Raw genomic sequence first — 20,757 nt, 5'->3', positions numbered from 1 at the left:
CTTCACATTTCTAGTGCGCACATAGCCTTAGGATAGATGATGTATAATCAATATCAGATTTCTGGACGCCTGATTCTCGTCACCCCCACAGGTCAGCTGGTTGAAGATGTTGCAATGCAGCGGAAGAGTATTGGGAAAGTGAGTGAAGGAAAACGTTAATGAGCATGTGCGACCACTGCTATACGAGTTATGGACAATTAATGCAGCAGTGGTTGTACATGCTCACTAACTACAATATTTTTTGGACCATAAGACGCACCCTGGTTTTAGAGCAGGAAAATCAAATTTTAAGCAAAAAATGTGGTCATGACACACTGTTATGGGGCGAGGATCTGCTGCTGACACGGTTATGGTGGTAATGTCACCAAATTCTCTACTAAGGTACCCATCCTGGTAATGATTCTCCTGCCTTGAATATGATGCTCATCCTTATATATATGTCCCTCATCCTGGTATAGCCTCTATCCTGATAAATAACCCCATCCTGGTATAGCCTCTATCCTGATAAATACCCCCATCCTGGTATAACCTTTATCCTGCTATATACCCTCATCCTGCTCATAAAATACCCCCATCCTGCTATATACCCCATCCCGCTATATGGCCTGAATCCTAGGGCACCGAAAAAAATAAACATTTACACTCACCTTTCCTCACTCCCTGCAGCATCGATCATCTTCCTCTCTGTGTCAGCAGCGCCGCTGACCTGTGTGGAGCAGTCAACGTTCCCCTGCAGCATCGCGATGTCCTCCTGTCTGCCGGCTCGATGATGTGTGTGGAGACTAGCGGTGAGCACAGGGATGACATCGCTGTGCTCACCGCTCTCTACAAAGATCAGCCAGCTGGCAGTCAGGAGGACATTGCGATGCTGCAGGGTAACTGCCGGTGAGTACACCGTACTTATTCACTGCCCCCCGGGCTGATGATGATACGTGGGGGGCCGTGAATATAGCTGAGCATGATCAATCAAGGCTGTAGTTGCCAGGGGTGATCATGCGGGCCGACTGTTTACTTTCAGTGCTGAGAAATGATGGACGGGAGGATGCATGCATATGAAATGAGCGGGCCCACGTGGTCGCGGCAGGCGCTGCTACAGCGTGCTCGTGCCGCCGATGACGCGCTCCACCGCAGCACCCTCATTCCCCGCAGCCCTACTTTCAGACTATAAGACGCACCCCCCCCACTTTCCCCAACACTTGGGAGAAAAAAAGTGCGTCTTATAGTCCGAAAAATACAGTATTTATTCACTTGGGACTTTAGGACACCTATTCTCATGATCAGAGAAGTCCCAGCAGGGTGAAGTCCACTAAATGACCATCAGATTAGCTTTCATTGATTATTAGGGATGACAAATGCCTGTGAATGGGGTTTCCTCCTCTCTGCCTAAAGAATTTTTTTTTTCTTTTTTAATAAGATAGATGATAAACATACAATGGTGGGGGTTCTAGGATATGGTTTTCCATAAAAGGATTTTTCTTATGCTAATAAGGGTGCTTTGTGCACCCCATCAACTACAGCCACTCACTACTTTTCTATGGATCAGGGTGCACAGTCAATTGCATAATATTTAAATATGGCTTTAAAGAGAACCAATCACCAGGATTTTCATATATAAGCCAAACTATACTATACTGGCATTATCAGGCTGATTCTCTACATACCGAGCGCATGTTTATCCAAAAAAGTAAAGTTTATAAAATGAGCTGACAGTTGCACTGGAGCAGAAAATATATTCATAGTTATCCCCTCCCCCTGTTAGAATTAGCATAAGTATTATACAAACAATTGAGTTTGTTGCAGGACCTGTGTGAGGTCATACCCATGTAGATAAGCAGCCTGATATTGCCAGTATAGCCCTGGCTTTAGATTATATACAAAAATCCTGGTGATTAGTTCCCTTTAAGAAAGGAGACCCTCAAGACACGATACTTATTGGCGTTAAGCCCCCTTTATGACTATCTGATAAGTTTACATAGAGTATTGGCGGTTATAAACTCCCTGTCAGATTTTCTATTGCAATACGGATTTGATACTTATTGCATCGTCTGATTTGGACCATAATAAGCGGTCTTCAGCTAAGAGATGGCTGATCAGGAACGCCTGAAGAAATCCTTTGGGTTTAATTCAGTTCAGTTCACATGTGAATGAAGCCTGTGCGGTTTCTTCATGCTTCCAGATTGCTCTGCTTGTAATACCTTAGGGAATATGTCCTAAACAATGCTATTAATTACTGTTAATACACAGATAATCGGTATCAATACTAAAATACAAAACCATGTTTAAAGTGCAGTTCCTCCTCTATGGCTGATGCCTGCCTTGCTCTCTGAGAATTAAAGGGAACCAGTCACCTGATCCCTGCAGCCCAAACTGCAGGTAGCATGAACGAGAGCACGAAAGCACAAAAAAGTTGGATTTTCCTCTGAAACACTCCGGTTCTCCAAGAAAATAAGACTTGGCAGCTGCTGCAGGTTATTGACGGCGTTCTCGCTTGTGTGCACCTAGGGTGAGACCTGTCAATCACCTGCAGTGCTGGGAAGAGCTTCAAAAATGTATTCTCGATGAAAATCTATCTATCTAGTTGCAATGGTACAGTTAGGCTCTCATTCATACTCCCCATGATTTGGGCAGCATGAATCAGATGACAAGTTCCCTTTAAGGACCAGAACCAGCTCACCATCACAATCCGAGCCTACAAGTTTACATGACCCTATCTTATTTGACAGAAAAAAATAGCAATTCATGAATCTTATCAATGGAGGAGAAACCACAATGGAGTCCAAAAGGGCCCAACTAAGTCAACGAGACCTGTCTGGTACTGGTGGGAAATGTCAGATGGTAACTAAACCAGCAATGTGGAAATGAACAGAGCCCAACCCGACAAATGAAAGCACTATCTTGCTGTCCGCGTCCTGCTGAAAGCAATAGCCGTAAATAGATTTTTATAGGTTTGTGTTTCCATGAATCAGACCAGATCTCTATTGCTGCGGATCTTGTGGCGGTTTGTGACATATGTAGCTATGGGGATTCTTTAGCCTTTGTTCACCTATGCAGAATCACAACTTCGACTGAAATCCAGAAAGAGCTACATTTTTTCTTAAAGGACGGTCACACATTTGTTAACAAGTCGTATATACAACCCTCCCTCCCTCCCAATTAAAAGAAATGTGCAGCAATATAATGCAGCGTCTTATTTCTGACATCTCAACAGATTGTGCTTCCACTGGACAAACACGCCGCTCTAATGCTTCTTTCAGGTTAATGTGTAAACTGCTTTTAATCACTTCCTTTGATACATTTTTATGTCAATATCAGTCAGAGTAAACACTCTGAGAGTGAGCAGATGGACGCTGGGCCTCATAAAAAGTGTGCCGAGGCGCTGCGCCGCAGGAACAAAAGACCCACCTTTTCCATAATTAAGGGGCTGATTAAAGCGGAGGGTTCCCCACAACACACCTGTAATTACTGACACAGCTCGGTATTGTGCTGAGCCCTTGTCTGCGGATTTCAGGCAGAAACCCATATAGCAGCAGATGGGAGTGCATTTCTGTTGACATATGCTACAATAAAAGGGGGAGAAGAAACCTGGCTCGAAAAGGTGACAGAATGTAGCATATCTGAAGATTAATAACTCAAACCGCTCTGCTGTGTCTGCTTTACATCCATCTGTTGCTCTTGGAAATAAAAATGGTGCATTAGAACCAATCTAGTAAAATCTGAAAAGCCCAAGAGGCACATTGGCGTCTATCCAACGCAACAAAACATGTACAGTAATAAAATAACGCACGATCAGACCTCTTCTGTGCGGTATTCTGCTACATGAAACTAAAACATAGTATCATAGACGGGACACTAAATAATAAAATGGTTTACTGGATAAAAAAAAATAAAATTAATATCAAGATTACCTTTAAAAGTGTTTTTTCATCAGCCATAAATGGGTAAAATTACGAAGTGATTGTAAAGGCCGTTTTACACGCTGCGATATCGCTAGCGTGCGTACCAGCCCCCATCGGTTGTGAAACATGGGCAAATCGCTGCCCGTGGCGCACAACATCGTGTGGACCCCTCACACTACTTACCTGCCTAGCGACATCGCAGTGAGCGGCGAACCGCCTCCTTTCTAAGGGGGGCGGTTCATTCAGCGTCACAGCAGCGTCACCGAACCGCCGCCCAATAGAAGTGGAGGGGCGGAGATGAGCAGGATGTAACATCCCGCCCACCTCCTTCCTTCCTCATTGCGGCCGGCCGCAGGTAAGGTAAGGTTCCTCGTTCCTGCGGTGTCACACATAGCGATGTGTGCTGCCGCAGGAGCGACTAACTACTTTGTACACCGAGCAGCAGCGATAATCGAGAATAGGGGGGGCATGTCACCGATGAGCGATTTTGACAGTTTTTGCGACGATTCAAAATCGCTCATAGGTGTCACACGCAAAGACATCGCTAAAGCGGCCGGATGTGCATCACAAATTCCTTGACCCCAACGAGATCGCTTGAGCGCTGTCGCAGCGTGTAAAGCGGCCTTAAGTATAAGATAACTTTGCAATTTACCTCTTATAAAGATAAATTTGCTTAGTTCTGAAAAACCGAGGGATTTTTACTTTTATAGTTTATTGCTTATTGCGTAGGTTACCGACCACCTCTGCAGTATATATTCCCCTACAGAACTTTGTCCACTGTCATCTGCTTCATAAACTCCATATTTCTACATGCACAAATAGATCCTGGACTGTGACCGCTTCATGCATCTTTACACAGACTACCTTATTTATTGGCTAGAACAGGGTGGTAACAGTCTGGGCCGTGGGCCTTTTGCGGCTTGTAATATCAATTGATCTGGCCACTTGGAGGATCCTGGTGGGCAGCGGTACTTGGGCAGCCGGCCACGTCTTTCCAGTCATGCGCTTTAATTTATCTAAATGGAGTTAGCATGCAGTGTTCACTAATGAACTTCGTGGCACATGCAACACTAGATTACATCCAACGCCCGCCAATGCCAGGACATTCTTTGTGGACAGCATTAAAGTACTCTAGTCTATGAAACATACATACAAAAGTCATGCACACGCGCCGACATCGTGGTCCTGCGCAGGCGCACTTTGATCTGCCCTGAGCAGGGCAGATCAAAGTATTGTAGTGCACCCGCGCAGGACCTCAATGCCAGTGCGTGTGCATGACATAAGACGCGTCATGCACCCAGGATTCAGAAAAAAGAGGACAAAGATGGCCGAAAGAGGAAGCGCTGCACCCACAGAACGCAGACACCCATTTGACCATTCTGCACCAAACCGACCGTATAGGTGAGCGGCCTTGGCTCATATATACAGCATGTTAGAATGCTATATAAGAGCCCACTGGTGGTGGCCGCAGCTTATAGGGCCCAAATCTGGTGACAGGTTTCCTTTAAGCCGTGAGAACCTTTTGTGGCCCTCTGCGGCATGCATTCTTCCAACACGTGGGAAAGTTATAGCACTGTATTAGTTCCTAAAATCATGAACAAAGTCAAAACACACTTCTGTTAGGCTACTTTCACACTTGGATCGTTTGGCATCAGTCACAATGCGTTGTGTGACGCATGTGACGGATGCGTTGTAAATAGTGTGATATAAAGGCAACTGATTCCAGTGAAATAACGCGTTGCGTTAAGGAGAGAGAGAGGGAGGGAGAGGGAGACCCCATCATCACCACACACACCCCAGCACTACCACCCCCATCATCACCGCACACACCGGCACTACCGCCCCCATCATCATCACCGCACACACCGGCACCGCACACACCCAGGCACTACAGTCCCCATCATCACCGCACACACCGGCACAACCACCCCCATCATCACCGCACACACCCAGGCACTATTGCCCCCATCATCACCACACACACACACCAACGCACTACCGCACCCATCATCACCGCACAAACCCAGGGACTACCACCCCTATCATCACCGCACACACCCCAGCACTACCGCTCCCATCATCACCGCACACACCCCAGCACTACCGCTCCCATCATCACCGCACACACCGGCACTACCGCCCCCATCATCATCACTGCACACCTCGGCAATACCACCCCTATCATCACAGCACACACACACCGGCACTACCGCATCCACCATCACCGCACACACACAGGCACTACCGCGCCCATCATCACCACACACACCGGCAATACCTCAGTGACGTCCCCGCTGACAGCGCGATTCACTTCAGTTGCTGCGTAGAGCTGACAGAGAGCGGTCAAGGTCTGTGGCCGCTACTGTCAGCTTCATGTAGCAGAGCTTAAAGCTTCGTGGGACCTCGTTTGGATTACCTCGGACCTGGAGGGGTATTTAAAGATTAATAAAGTGGTGAAAGAGGGTGTTATTTTGTCTTTTATGCCAAATAAAGTATTTTTTCGTATGTGTTTATTTACTTTCACTTACAGGTTAATCATTGGGGGTGTCTCAGATGCCTGCCATGATTAACCTAGGACTTAGTGGCAGCTATGGGCTGCCATTAACCTTTATTACCTCGATTGCCACCGCACCAGGGCAATTCGGGATGAGCCGGGTAGAGTCCAGAGACTGTCGCATCTAATGGATGCGGCAATTCCGGGTGGCTGCTGGCTGACATTTTTAGGCTGGAGGGCTCCCCATAACGTGGAGCTCCCCATCCAGAGAATACAAGCCTTCAGCCATGTGGCTTTACCTTGGCTGGTATAGAAATTGGGGAGGGGGGGGGGGCGCACGCTGTTTTTTTAAATTATTTATTTATTGTACTGCATGATATAGACCCGCCGGCGGCTGTGATTGGTTGCAGTAAGACAGCTGTCACTCAGTGTGGGGGTGGGTCTGACTGCAACCAATCATAAGCGCCGGTGGGCGGGGGAAGCAGGGAGTACGAGATGAAATAATGAGTGGCCAGCGTTTTCAAAAGAGAAGCCGCCACGGCAGTGTGACAGCCGTGCCGCGCCTGTGATAGGTGAGTAAGAGAGGGGGTGAGAGACCGACCGAGAGAGAGAGAGAGAGAGAGAGAGAGAGAGAGAGAGAGAGAGAGAGAGAGAGAGAGAGAGAGAGAGAGAGAGAGAGAGAGAGAGAGAGAGAGAGAGAGAGAGAGAGAGAGAGAGAAAGAAAGACACCAGAAATAATTTTAAACTATATAGATCGTTCTGCTGGACATGCTGAGCACGCTCAGTAGAACGTGACGGAATCAGTCAGCGGATTCCGCCTCTCAGCGCATTGCGGCGGAATCCGCCACCATAGACAATCATTAGACACCTTGGCGGATTCTAACGGAATCAGTCAAGGTGCGTTATTTTAACGACCCAAAAAACGCTACATGTAGCGTTCCCTCCACCCGCCGCTGCGTCAAAATAACGACTCAGTCCATAACGTCGTCCAGCGGATGAAACGCAGACGCTTGCGTTACAGTGCGTCGTCAATACAAGTCTATGGAGAATAGCGCAGTGCGTTAACGGACTGCGCTATTCTCCATAGCGGCGGATTGCGCTGAACGCAAGTGTGAAAGCAGCCTTACATAACTTGGTAAAAAAGGGAGCTCGTTGAAGACCAGCCCATAAGACCTACATAAAACCAAAAGAATTGGACTCTGCAGGGGACCGCAGACAATTTTTTTTGTATTGTATAGATACATATTAAATGGGCTATGTGTAAATCTATAAAGATCAACTGAGTACTCCGTTGTAAAGCTACAAATTCTAATACATACCACATTCTAAATAAACAAAATGTAGCTTGCCCCCAGAATATTATTAATATTCCCATTCTACAGGTAGCCTCGGCCAATTAAACTGCGCTGAATTGGAAATAGCCTTTAATGGTCCTGTAAGAATTTAAATGCCAAGTACAAGAGTCGTTTATCTGCCGGCTCGTAAGGAAAGGAAGGGGGAGAACATGGGGTTGAAATCACGTCACGCAAACAGATGTGTTACTTTCCCGAAAGCAAAGTGCAGGTCTTTAAACACAAACTGCAGGCAGAAGCGTGCTGCCTAGTAAATGAATCACCTTAATTGAATGCTACTGTATGTACACAGCGCTTGGGAAAACACCGTCAACGAGGAGGAAACATATGGTGGTGGCAATAGAAATTGGTTTACTCATTTGGAGCGACGTTGTTTCTGCAGCACTTTCATAATTGACCTTTAGAGCGATAAATGTGTAAAATAATTTTGCTCATTATTGGCTCCAAAGCTTTCGGCAATTACACGGAATGAAATGGTACGAAGAAGGAAGGGTGCGTTCTGCGAGCATTCCCATTGTTTACATAATTGCACAGCTATAATTTAGCGCTTGTGTTGTTATGGAAAGGTATTAAAGAGGAGGGGGAAAAAAAGAGCCATTATGAACCATTTCAATCTAAAATGAAAATTCTGCCGTGGCAAAAATAGAAAAAAAGACCCTAGGTGTGCCAGCTTAAAATGATTAACAGGGTGGATGATGACTGATTTAACCCCGTCCGTTCTGCCATCACAGCTGGAAGATGCCATTGAAGACCGATAAGAACATAAGAGACCTCCATGGAGAAAATGCAGCAATTACTGCACGGACTTTTAAAATCAGCAGCGTTGGTACACAAGATAATCAAAGGTGTGCAGACTAATAATGTCTGCAGAGTGAAAGGTCAAAAGGAAAATAAATATGCAAGAACGGGACTATTTTTAACTTGACATTTTTGCCAAGGGGGGAAACTGATTACTGCAGGGTAACCGAATACGGCTTTAATCTGTTTCTCAGAAGCATCACAGAGTGTTCCTTTTTAATTAGAATTATGAAAAGGGGTTTAACAAACACCACAAAAGCTGGCAGGTTCATCGCATCATTTACTGCAGGTAAAAGGGCAGAATATGGACAAGATGAGGACAATTGTTATATTTCATGACATTTTATTACACTGCTGAGCAAAGTCTTGTGCTGTGGATAAACAGAAGATAGGACCGCCTACACGCTACGGACATCGCTAAAGCGATATCGTTGGGGGGGTCACGGAATTTGTGACGCACATCCGGCCGCGTTAGCGATGTCGTTGCATATGGACACCTATGAGCGATTTTGAATCGTTGCAAAAACGTTCAAAATCGCTAAAATCGGTGACATGGGGGTCCATTCCCAATTATCGTTGCAGCTGCAGGTACAATGTTGTTCATCGTTCCTGCGGCAGCACACATCGCTGTGTGTGACACCACAGGATCGAGGAACCTCACCTTACCTGCGTCCGCCGGCAATAAAGGAAGGAAGAAGGTGGGAGGGATCTTACGTCCCGCTCATCTCCACCCCTATTGGCCGGCCGCTTAGTAACATCGCAGTGACACTGAACGCACTTCCCCTTGAGGGAGGGATTGTTCGCCGGTCACAGCGACGTCGCTGAACAGGTAAGTGCATGTGACGCTGCCATAGCGATATTGTTCGCTACAGCAGCGATCACATATCGGCCATACAACGGGGGCGGGTGCTATCGCGCTCGACATCGCCAGCAAATGCTAGCGATGTCGCAGCATGTAAAGCGGCCCTTACTCACGGAAAGTGCTTTGCCGTAATCGAATATTCATCTAATAAATTAGTAAACAAGCTCTTGATAACAGTCAAGAAACATGTAACATTCAGTTAAAGAACTTTTTTTTGCTTGGTTTATTTGTGCAGGGGATTTATCACTCAGTGACATCAGGCACAAAACAGAAATTTAGCTTTTTACTCCTGAAGTTCCACACAACTGTGTCCTATCCTGGTAGCCTAGGGGTCTTGATCCAGCGGCAGAATTGAGGAGGACCAATGGTATTTAGGTTTACACCAAACAGCCAGAACATTAAAGCCACTTCACGAATAAAAGCAAAAAAAAGTTAAACACCAGCTCACCTGTAACATCGGCTGTCGGTGCACATGGAGCAGGAAAGACGCCGTGCAACTCCATGTAAGTTTATCAAAAAAGAAAAAAAAAAAAAAAAAAAAAAAAAAGAAGACTTCCAGCTTTCTAAAAGAATCTTCAAACTTCATTCCATGTATTTAAAATGGCAGATGCAGAAATATAGATAAAAGCAACGCGTTTCGGATGACAGAGGTTGCCTGCGAATACCTGAAACACGTTACTTTTATCTTCTTTTCTGGATCTGCCATTATAAATACATGGAATAAAATTTGAAGATACTGTTAGAAAGCTGCAAGTCTTTTTCTCTTTTTTGCCTTTCCAAATATGTTGTAGGTCCGACTCTCTGAAGGTATCCTGTGGAACAAGGACCTAGATATAAGCAGTAGATCCTGTGGGTTGAACCGTGGTCCCTCCATAGAGCGGATACACATCAATGAGCCTTGTGCAGCCCTGTTCTCAGCAATAACCATGGTATGCCAGGAAGACCGCCCTAGACCTGCTGTTTTTCAGATGCAGCTAATCATCATTTCCCAAACCAAGGTCGCTTGGATCTTTACACTAATCATTTTCTTGGCTTCCAACAAGCTAACTTGATGATCTCACTGGGTGCCCCACACTTCCCACCCATTGCAGGGAGCCTATTAACAAAATATTCAATGTTATTCACTTCTGAAGTCAGTGGTTTTATTAATATGACTTAGGCTGCTTTCACACCTCCGGTTTTTGCAGTGCGGCTCAATCCAGCTCAAAAACCTATGCAACGGATGCGGCGAAAAAAACTGATCCGTTGCATACGTTTTCCCATGGAGCCCGTCCGTTTTTTGACGGATGCAGCTTGATACTGAGCATGCGCAGTGCAAAAAAAACGCATCCGGATGCGGTTTTTGCCGCAGGACGCCGCATCCGGCATCCAAATGCTTGCATTGTAAATCGCGCTGGATCCAGCGCTATGCGGTTTTTTCGCTGCAGAAAAAAACGTGCCAGGCATTGTTCCATCCGGCTGCCGCATGGGCTAAATATGCTGTATCCGGCAAAAAACGGACGTAACGCAAGGCCATGCGGCACAATACGGCGCTAATGCAAGTCTATGGCGAAAAACGCAACCGGCGGAAAAAGAAAATGGTTGCTTTTTTTCTGCAAAGCGCCGTATTGTGCCGCTCAGCAAAAAACGGATGTGTGAAAGCAGCCTTATTGGTGTATTTCCTGCAATTTTCTGAGTGCCAACAGCTTTCAGAATACTGAATAGAGATCATCATCAACAATCAGATCAGTTTAAGTTCCGAATGGGGCTAAGGGTGCAATTATCCTGGTAGACAATCAGGAACAAGCGGTCCTAGGAAAATTGTTCTCGATAAGTTGTCGGTGTAAACAGGCTGCTGAGCATCTGACGAACGAGCAAAATGCTTATTCTTTGGGTGAATGGATTTTTAAGCTTGTTCAAAAATAATTCCTCTCGACAGGACATCTTACCATGTTATCAGGAGGATGTGCTGCCAAGAAAAATGGCAGTCTATGAGGAAAAACCAATATTACGGATTGCTCTGTGTGAATGGAAAGAGAGACTGTGACCTATCTAAAATGTTGCCGATCGGTGGCCGTTTAAAGCTACAAGTGTAAACAAGCCCTAAATATGTAATTTCTCCATCTCAACCACAGATATGAAAATTAGATGTCCTCCAGGAGGAAAAAAGTGATAGCTGGCTGTCTGAGCCAACACTCCCGGCCGAGCACTCCTGTGTGCTCTATGAAAAAGCCAGTGAGCGACAAGGCAGTCAGTGGCTGATCTCTTTGGGAGCAAAGCAATCGGGCATGTCTGATTGACATCTCTCCCGAGCATTGGCCTGCAGGCACCCCATACACATTAGATGTTGGCCAAACCGGTCTATCTCAGCGGGTTGAGCTGACATTAGTCTTATGTATATGGGGCCCAAAGGGAATTCAATCAACGTGTGACTATCAAACCTTGCTACATGACCAAGAATATTCATACAAGTCAGCGTCTACTCAAAAAGAGAAAGACAATCAGGAGAGCCAATTTCCATACCCATTTCCCAGTGAGATGTGCCTAGCCTATACCTCTCCCTACGCTAGTTTGGCACTGTCCACATGAAGAAACACAGACACTATGGCGAATTTCATCAAAAGCCAGCAAAGTATCAGTATTTTTATTGGGGTGTAGGTGGAAACTCAAACAAAAGAAGGCTATGAAGTACATGTAGATGTTTGGTCCGATACAAACGCAGGATGATCTGTACCTCTCCTTACAGAGCAAATGTAAAAACAGCTCGTTTTTAATTACAGTAATTATAAACCTTACACACCCATTATGAATCTTTTGAGTCCCCTTTGTTCAGGTAAACCTTATGTTCCTTAGTATAACCTGCAGTTTGACTAAAATGAATCTCTCACCAGGTTTATGCTGCCCCCATCAGCACAACATTAGTACTAAGACCCTGGTTCCAGCAGCGTGTCATTATAGGGCTTCTTGCTGTAGTTTTGATAAAACATTTTTTCAATTTGCTGCAGGTCTGCTAGTCCTCGCAGTTATGAGCTCCTGATATGTAGTTCTCCATGTTCATGAGCTCTGATTACCCCAACCCCCATTGACTGAAAGCTTTCTGCCTATGCACAGCAGGGGCGGGGTTACATATAGCTCATTATTGTGAAGACAGAGCTGTAGCAGATAATAGAGTGAAATTTATTAAAACTCTAGTAAAGAACCATGTAAGTGATATGGTGCTGGAATCAGCGTCTGTCCTTTTTTTTTTTTTTTTTTTATAGTGGGTACGGAGCGTATTTAGACCCTTGTTAATGTTTCACTGCAGCCATTTGGTAAATTCAAGAAAGTTCCTTTTTGTTTCTCATTAATGTATATCTGCACCCCATCCTGACAGAAAAAAAACAGAAATGTATACATTTTTGCAAATTTATTAAACAAGAAAAACTGAACTATCACATGGTCATAAGTATTCAACCTCTTTACTAAATATTGAGTAGAAGCACCTTTTGAGCCATTACAGATATGAGTCTTCTTGGGAACTATGCAACAAGTTTTTCACACCTGGATTTGGGGATCTTCTGCCATTCTTCCTTGCAGATCCTCTTTAGTTCCGCCAGGTTGGATGCTGAACGTTGGTGAACAGCCATTTTCAGGTCTCTCCAGAGATGCTCAATTGGGTTTAGGTCAGGGCTCTCCCTGGGCCAGTCAAAAATGGTCGCAGAGTTGTTCTGAAGTCACTCCTTTGTTATTTTAGCTGTGTGCTTACGGTCATTGTCTTGTTAGAAGGTGAACCTTCGGCCAAGCCTGAGGTCAAGAGCACTCTGGAAGAGGTTTTCTTCCAAGATCTCTCTCTACTTGGCCGCATTCATCTTTTCTTAAATTGCAACCAGTCGTTCTGTCCCTGCAGCTGAAAAACACCCCCATAGCATGATGCTGCCACCACCATGTTTCACTGTTGGGATTGTATTGGGCAGGTGATGAGCAGTGCCTGGTTTTCTCCAAACATATCGCTTAGAATTATCACCAAAAAGTTCTATTTTCATCTCATCAGACCAGAGAAACGTATTTCTCATAGTCTGGGAGTCCTTCATGTGTTTTTTTTTTATAAATATAAAGGTCTGACTGGTGGAGGGCTACAGTGATTGTTGACTTTGTGAAACTTTCTCCCTACTGCATCTCTGCAGTTCAGCCACAGTGATCTTGGTGTTCTTCTTTACCTCTCACACCAAGGCTCTTCTTCAACGATTGCGCAGTTTGGCTGGATGGACAGGTCTAGGAAGAGTTCTGGTGGTCCCAAACGTCTTCCATTTAAGGATTATGGAGGCCACTGTGCTCTTGGGAACCTTGAGTACTGCAGAAATTATTTTGTAACCTTGGTCAGATCTGTGTCTTGACACAATTCTGTCTCTGAGCTCCTTGGGCAGTTCCTTTGACCTCATGATTCTCATTTGGTCTGACATGCACGGTGAGCTGTGAGGTTGTATATAGACAGGTGTGTGCCTTTGCAAATTAAGTCCTATTAGTTTAATAATACACAGCTGGACTCTAATGAAGGAGTAGAACCATCTCAAGGAGGATCATAAGGAAATGGACAGCATGTGACTGAAATATGAGTGTCTGAGCAAAGGGTCTGAATACTTATGACCATGTGACATTTCAGTTTTTCTTGTATAATAAATTTGCAAATATTTCTACATTTCTTTTATTTTTTTTGTCAAGATGGGGTGCAGAGTGTACATTAATGAGAAAAAAAATGAACTCTTGAATTTACCAAATGGCTGCAATGAAAAACAGTGAAAAAATTAAAAGGGGTCTGAATACTTTCAGTACCCACTGAATGTTGCTCTCAGAATGGGAAACATAAATCTGGCGAGGCATCCTAATTAAAGCTCACATGGAATACAGTTAGGAGACAAAGGGGGTGATCTTTGCAGATTTACACAGATTACCAGAGAATATAAAGAAGTGAATGTTAAAATGGGTGGTACACCCACAATGACTAGTTAAAGGGTTTGTTTTCGAAAAAAAAGAAAAAAAAAGTTTTCAAAGAACCTAAATTTAATCTTTCCTTTTGGATTTTTATCACTAAGCAAGAAAGAAAGAGGATCTATAAAGCGTATACATTACACAGACAGTTGGGCTGGGCTAGTGGCATTGGCCAAGAACCAGGAGCAAAACCACCTGCAATTTCACACAGTCTGGCAGCAAACGGAATGAAGCACATGGGTGTTATGTGCTTGTAAGCTCACAAAGGATGGTGAGGAAATCATCTGCATGGAGGTGAAACCCAGAACTTGATCATATGAAATACCATATAAAAATGTATTATATATTAAACATTATGGCCCAGAGTCATCATTTGCATTTTATTTTAAGTGACTTATTTTACAGTATGTCTTGTGGTATTCTGTGCCTTATTCTTCACAATGGAGCAAATGGGTTGATTACATTTTGCGTAAAATTAAGCCTGCTCCTTTTTTTGTGCCTTTTTAGAGTAAAACGTGGCAAGAGCCTTTAAAATGATAACTGCTGATATATAACACAATGCGAAAAACTGAAAATGAACAGAAAGCTCACATAGGGCATGATCCAGATCCATTGGATAGAGGATAACTGAACGATTACTGGAGATCTGACCGCTGGAACCATCGCTGATCCCAAGAACCGTGGCTCTGAAGAGTCCTGTGTGCATGGAGCGGTGGTCAATCACTGCACTGCGCCCATTCAAGGGAACCTATCACCACATTTGGGGCCTATAAGCTGCGGCCACCACCAGTGGGCTCTTATATACAGCATTCTAACATGCTGTATAGAAGAGCCCAGGCCGCTTTATAGAACACAAAAAACACTATATAATACTCACCTAGGAGGTTGCTCCGATGCAGACTGGTCCTCAATACCGCCCTGTGTGGATGACGTAGGACGCGTCATGCATGCTGGCTTCAGAAGGAGGACAAAGATGGCCGAAAGAAGAGGCGTCGGCACCGGAGAACGGAGACACCCATCTGACCAGTCTGCACCTGAGCGACCTCTTAGGTGAGCATTAGAATGCTCTGTGCGCACTAGAAAAAAAGATTTTTCTCAAGAAATTTCTTGAGTCTGAAAGATTAATGCACTTGTGTTCAAAAACGCATTAGTAATGCACCGAAAAATGCATCCGTTTTTGATGCATTTTTCCCCGCAGGTTGGTCCCTGCGGATTATTTTTACCATTATCTATGGCAAAAAACGCAGGCACCTGCAGAAGAGAAGAGACATGCTCATTCTTTTTCTCAAGAAATTCCGCAAAAAGAATTTTCTTGAGAAAAAAAAACGCAGTGTGCGCACAGCTATTTTTTTTTTTCATAGATTTTGCTGGGGAATGTCTGCAGAAAGGTTACAACTATTTTCTCAAGAAATTTCTGCAGCAAAAACGCAAAAAAAGCGGGTAAAAACGCAGTGTGTGAACAGAGCCTAAAGTGTTTTTTATGTTCTACAAGCAGCCTGGGCTGTTATATACAGCATGTTAGAATGCTGTATATAAGAGCCCACTGGTGGTGGGCGCAGGTTATAGGCCCCAAATCTGGTGACAGGTTCTCTTTAAGAGTTACTGGAGGGATGTGCATATGATTAACCATTCATTGATTATCTCCATTCACACGGGGCTCTTCATCGGTAAAGGTAACACAGATAGCTGATGACTTCCGAGCTTGAAACAACTCCTTTTAGTTAAAAAAGGTACAAACTAAATAATCAATAAAGCTCAAACATTTAGAACCATTTTTACATAATAAAAGAAAAAAAAAATATGCATCAGAGCCTATAAACACATGGATGCATAAATAGTGCTAAGCATTGCAGTGATTTTTTTTATTAGGGTCGATTTGTTTATATAAGGTTGTAATAATAAGATGATTTTTGTGTGTGTTTCACAGGGACTTGCTGTTAAAACTACAATAAATGCCACAAATACACTAAAACACCCCCTAACTGCACAATACAGCAGCAAGTCTTCAAGACCGAACCTCGCATTACAGTGATCAGCACATCAGACCGATGCAGCCAGATGTAGAGGGTGATAACATTATAATGGGAAGCTTTTCCGGTGGTGAGGACCTTTCCTTTTGCCAGGATTTGTTCTGCTGGTATTTAAAGAATAAATGTAATCTTTCACAGATTTACTAATATAAAAATTCTGACATCTGCTCTTCATTTGCTCCACAGCAGGGAACTATAAACTGACACTTTTTAATGAAACACGTGTATTTGTCATTGGGGTGCCATGAAGAATTGAAAATGGCAACTTAACCAAATTTTGAGGGCTTGTACCGCTAGTGGTAAAATGACAATCTGCAGACATTCAATGATTTAAAAGCTAAAACATCCAATCCAAAGCCTTAACACGGGCATCTTCGCTTGTCTAAAAACTGAGGCGGAGGATACGAGCAACCAATTATCTCTGCTGCTGCTTATATTATCCAGTTAAAGCAATTTAACAAAAACAAAAAAAACTAAACTGATTAAAAAAAAACAAAAAACAACTTTTGCTTTATTCAACCTATGTTTCTTAAGTCTCTATTAAATCCGACAAAGAAAGAATAGAAAAAAGTGGGCTCAGCACTGATATAAAAATATATAAAAAAAACTTTTTATTGGAATCCGGTTAAAACATAGTCTGGGAACACATTGTACACAATGAAGAGCAGGAAAAACTTTACGCGTTTCGGACAGGCTAATAATTTAAAACCAAAAAATGTCCTTAGTCATAAGTCTATTAAATCCGACCTTTCACAATTGGAAAATATTCTATATATAAATATAAATAAATATATATATATATATACATACACACATTATCTATATATATATATATATATGTACACACATTATCTATATATATATATATATATATATATATATATATATATATATATATATATATATATATATATATATATATATATACACACACATACATAGATACATATATACACATATTTACACATATATACATATATATATATACACATATACACATATATATATACACATATATACATATACACACACACACACACACACACACACACACACACACACACACACACACACACACTTTATTAGTGGACACCCTTGAAATTGTTTCAGGAAATGAAGTATTTCTCCCAGAAAATTATTTTGATTACAGATGGTCTGTTATACATGTTTATTTAATTTAATTTGTTTATTTCCATTGTGTATTGGAACACCACAAAAAAAAAAAAAAGGCAAATGGGACATAATTTCACAAAAAAAAACCTCCAAAAATAGGAGGAAAAAAAATTGTTGGCACCCTCAACTTAATATCCGGTTGCACACCTTTTGGAATAAATAACTGCAATCACTTCCTATAACTATGAATAAGCTTTTTACATCTCTCAAATGAAATTTTGGACTCTTCTTTTGCAAACTGCTCCACTTCTTTCATATTTGAAGGCGCAGTCTCCCAACAACAATTTTGGATCTCTCCACAAGTGTTCAATGGGATTTAGATCCGGACTACTTGCTGGCCATTGCAGAACGCTTTTGGTATCCAGCCATTTCTGGGGGCTTCTTGAAGTAGGTTTGGGTCATTTTCCTGCTGGAAGACCCATCATCTGGGACACAAAACCAGTTTTCTGACATGGGGCACCAAATCCTTTGGTAATAGTCAGATTTCATGATGCCTTGCACACAGTCAAAGCACCCAGCAAAACAAACCCAAAACATCTTTGAACCTCCATGATATGTGGCTGTAGGTACTGTGTTCTTTTCTTTGTAGGCCCCATTCCATTTTCAGTAAACAGTAGAGGATGATGAGCTTATCCAAAAAGCTCTATCTTGGACTCATATGTCCACAAGACTCTTTTCCAGAGGATTTTGGTTACTCATGTACAGTTTGGCAAAAAGCAGTCCAGCTTTTTTTCTGGTCTCTCTATCTGCAGTAGGGTCCTCCTGGGTCTCCTGCCATAGCGTTTCATTTCATTTCATTTAAATGTTGATGGATAGTTTGTGCTGACATGGATGCACCCATAGCCTGCAGGATGACTTGAATTTCTTTGGAACTTGATTGGGGCTGTTTACCCATCAATCATCAGGACTATCCTGCCTTGCAACCTTTCATCAAATTTTTCTCTGCTGTCCATGTCCATGGAAATTAGCTACAGTGTCATTGGTTGTAAGCTTCTTGATTATGTTGCGCACAGTGGACAAAGGAATATCAAGATTTCTGGAGATGGACTTGTAACCTTGAGAGATTTTTCAACAATTTTGCTCCTCAAGTCTTTAAACAGTTCTCTTCTCCTTGCTGAGCATGGCACACACAGACACACAATGAAAAGACTTAAAGTCAAATTCTCCCCTTTTTATCTGGTTTCAGGTGTGATTTTCATATTGCCCACATCTGCACGTTGCGACATCGCAAGCCGATACTGCGATGTCGCACGTGATAGTCCCCGCCCCCCGTCGCAGGTACGATATCGTGTGATAGCTGGCGTAGCGAAAATTATCGCTACGCCAGCTTCACATGCACTCACCCGCCCTGCGACCGTTGCTCTGGCCAGCGACCCACCTCCTTCCTAAGGGGGCGGGTCGTGCGGCGTCATAGCGACATCACACGGCAGGCGGCCAATAGCGGCAGAGGGGCGGAGATGAGTGGGATGTAAACATCCCGCCCACCTCCTTCCTTCCGCATATCCTACGGAAGCCGCAGTGACGCCGGTAGGAGATGTTCCTCGCTCCTGCGGCTTCACACACAGCGATGTGTGCTGCCGCAGGAGCGAGGAACAACATCGGACCGTCGCGTCAGCGTAATTATGGATTACGCCGACGCTGCACCGATGATACGATTACGACGATTTTGCGCTCGTTAATCGTATCATCTAGGCTTTACACACTACGATGTCGCATGCGATGCCGGATGTGCGTCACTTTCAATTTGACCCCACCGACATCGCACCTGCGATGTCGTAGTGTGCAAAGCCCGCCTTACTTGCCACACGCGAGTTTGAACAAGCATCACACGATTGAAACAAAGATGTTTAACCACAATTTTCTCTGACTCATTTGGGGGCTTTGTATGAAATTATGTGCAATGTGCTTTTATTTCTCATTTTTTTTGTGTTGTTCTAACAAACACAAAGGAAATAAAACATGTGTAAGATAAAGTGTAATAGCAATAATTTTCTGGGAGAAATACTTCATTTTCTGGAACAATATCAAAAGGGCCCCACAACTGTACATACATACTCATTGGGAGCAGCAAGAAAAAAAAAAAAAAATCATCAAAAAAAGCCCCCTGGAAAATAAATCAATAACAAAAAAACAAAACTGGCCACTTATGACCTGGTGACAGACCATCTTTACAATGTATTATTAAAAAGTAAGCGTAAAGAAATCCAGGCAAACACATGAAATGATATTCTGCAGCATCTGCTGCCAATGACCCGATACTAGTAAACATGCCCCCGCTAACCTCTTCGCTACAAAGAGTACTATTTAAATGAGGAAAGTGTTGCCTATCACCTTACTTCTCCACCATATTGAAGCATACTCATGACATGCAGGCGAAAACCTAATAGCTCTTTACTGGGACCATCACCATCTGTTCATGGTACATTCTTCCAGTGTCGCCTTTCAAGGTTTTACAAAGTGGATTCTTGAAAGATTCCACAATAATCCCATGTAGAGAAGAAGGACGCTGATACAAGCTAATGAGATCATCAATAACAGGTAATGCAGAGCTGAATCTGCCAGTAATCTGGAGCTGCATCCTTTGCACATGGCAATATCTAGGTGCAACTACAGAAATCACATTGGGGCAGATCTTTGTTCCTCGACTGCATCTCATATGTCTATAAACCACTGGTTGTGCTTCAGTAGAAAAGCTCTGGTTTTGGAAAGAGAGAAGGTTCTTTGCTGGAAAAGGCCGCAGTTTAAAGCGTGACAAGGTGCGCCAAATTACTTGTAAACTAAGCCGAGATGTGATGCACTTTTTCAAAAGTGTCTAAATATACGCCACACTGTTAATCCAGCATGAAACATGGTGATATATTTAGCTCGTTGTTACAACATAAAGTCTAAGTTTGCACTAACTTTTTAGAATTACTAAAATATCTCAAGAAATCGCCTTTAAACGAGTTGCTCACCAGATGTCAATCAGGCTCGCTTTTCTATGTTTTCCTCTAGCTATTACAAGGGTCTATCCATTAGCCGTCTGGATACTTTAGATTTTAGAATATATGTACACAAAAAAAATTAAATAAAAAGAGGTACAAGATGACATTGTATGATCACAATCGGAATTCCATCCAGAAAAAGCTCATTAGCATTCATGAGACTGACTGCTCCATACGCCGGAGCAGTTCTCCGGCACACCATGCCCAGTAACACGGCAAGTCCT

General features: G+C 43.3%; 1 protein-coding gene across 4 annotated transcripts in view; it reads right to left on the bottom strand.

Annotated features, from left to right (window-relative positions):
* LOC142296126 (ral GTPase-activating protein subunit alpha-2-like) overlaps positions 1-20,757 on the bottom strand; it is a 487,199-nt gene that overhangs the window by 238,586 nt on the left and 227,856 nt on the right. The window lies entirely within an intron of this gene.

Source organism: Anomaloglossus baeobatrachus, chromosome 3, assembly GCF_048569485.1.
Source record: "Anomaloglossus baeobatrachus isolate aAnoBae1 chromosome 3, aAnoBae1.hap1, whole genome shotgun sequence".
Lineage (NCBI taxonomy): Eukaryota > Metazoa > Chordata > Amphibia > Anura > Aromobatidae > Anomaloglossus > Anomaloglossus baeobatrachus.
This window is presented reverse-complemented; position numbering and strand designations above follow the sequence as displayed.